Source organism: Octodon degus, unplaced genomic scaffold (assembly GCF_000260255.1).
Source record: "Octodon degus isolate 3935 unplaced genomic scaffold, OctDeg1.0 scaffold00072, whole genome shotgun sequence".
Lineage (NCBI taxonomy): Eukaryota > Metazoa > Chordata > Mammalia > Rodentia > Octodontidae > Octodon > Octodon degus.
Window position 1 is genome coordinate 1,705,229 of NW_004524648.1, and position 2,184 is coordinate 1,707,412.

A 2,184-nucleotide genomic window follows, 5' to 3' on the forward strand; every position below is an offset into this window, starting at 1 on the left:
AAAAAAAAAAAAGATGATATGAGAGCCGGGAGTGGTGGCACAGGCCTGTAACCCCAGCACTCAGAACGCTGAGGCAGGAGGATCACCATGAATTCAAGGCCAACCAGGGCTATATAATGAGCTCAAGGCCAGCCTGGGCTACATAGTGAGACCCTGTCTCAAAAAAACAAAAACAAAACTAAAGATCAAATGATCTTATTTCTTTATTAACTTTTTAATGTTGAGAGACTGACATGGTAGTCACAAAAATAGCACGGAGAACATAAACACAAAGATCAATGAAATACAAATGAGAGTCCCAAAATAAACACGTGGCCAGTTGATTTTTGGCAAAATTACCAAGCTGATTCCATAGGGGAAAAATAGTCTTTTCAAAAAATGGTTCTGGGACTATGAATATCCACATGAAAGGAATAAATTTGGACCTCCTACCCCACACAAATGAACTCAGTGTGAATCATAGACTTACAATTAAGAGCTGACACTATAAAAATGTTAGAAGAAACAGGTGGGGCTTCGGAAGTGGCTCAGTGGAACCACACTTGTCTAGCAGTGCAAGGGTCTGGGGTTGACCTCCAGCACCGTGGGGGGCAGGGAGACAGGAAGACAGGGAGACAGAGAGACAGGGAGACAGGGAGAGGAAGACAGAGAGGGAACATAGGAGGAAATCTTTGTGATTTGAGGCAGACTGATTTTTAAGACCTGACAAAAATAGTAAGTGAAAACAAGCAACACTTCATTTAAATTATAAGGTTTTGTGTTTCAAAGAATACCATCAAGAAAGTAAAATGATGTACAGAACAGGAGAATCCTTTTGCAAATCATATGTCCAAAGGGCCTTTCTATATAACATATAGGAAACTTCTATAATAATGATGGGAATGTGGAATTTAAAAATTTTTTTAACATGCAATTTAAAAATGGACAAAGGGCCAGGTGTGGTGACACAGGGCTGTAATCTCCAGCATGTAGGAGGTTGAGGCAGGAGGATTGTTGCAAGACTAGGCTGGGCTACAAAGTGAGCTCAAGGCCAACCTGAACTATATAGTGAAACCCTGTCTCAAAAAGACATAACAATAATAATAATATTAATAATAGATAAAGGAGCAAGGCATGGTAGTGGACACTGTAAGCCTAGCTACTTTGGACGCTTGAGGCAGGAGAATTGTAAGTTTGAGGCCAGAAAGGACAATTTAGTGAGATCCTGTTTCAAAAAAAAAAACCTCAAAAGGCTGGGAGGTGCAGCGCTCTGTGGTAGAGTGCTTGCCTAGGATGTGTGAGGTCCTGGCTCAATTCCTGCATTCTGAAAAAAATGTGGGGAAAGTATCCAAACAGATAGTTCATCAAAAAAAAAAAGATTTAAGCTACAAGCTACACGAACTTCAAAAATGTTGTACAAAGTAAAAGGAGCTAGTTAAAAAAAGACCACTCACTATCCTATTCCATCAATATTTATAAAATATGGAGAATGGGTGAAACTATGGCGACAGAAAATAGACTAGTAGGACTTAGAGCTGAAGGATAAGAGGTGAGGGCTGGCCAGACAGCTCAGAAGACTAAAGCATCTGCTTAGGCAGGCGCAGGGATGGGGTTCGATTCCATGTGCCCCCGGGGCACACTGACACCAGGTGTGACAGTGCATCTGTAATCCCAGAGCTTGGGAGGCTGAAAACAGGAGGATCACTCCCAGTCTGAGCTGTGTAGTGAGACCCTATAGACCCTGTCCTAAATACATTAGAACAGGAGGTGAGAGAAAATGGGATGCGAATGTTAATGAATACAGGGTTTCTTTCTGGAATGATGATAATGTTTGGGAACTAAACAGTGATAGTAATACTGTTTAGAGCATGGTGCTGTATGCCTGGAATCCCAGCACTCAGGAGGCTGTGGCAGGAGATTGTTGCTAGTTTGAGACCAGCTACAGAGTGAGCTCAAGGCCAGCCTAAACTGCATAGTGAGACCCTGTCTCAAAAAAGACATAAAAACAAAACGAAACGAAACAGTTCAAGGCCAGCCTAGGCTGTATAGTGAGTCCAGGCCAGCCTGAACTACATAGCAAGATCCTCAGGTGGAGGGGCACGGGGAACTGCCTGGCAAGTGTGGGGCCCTGAGTTAGATTTCCCAGAGAGAGAAAGAGAGAGAGAGAGAGAGAGAGAGAGAGAGAGAGAGAGAGAGAGAGAGAGA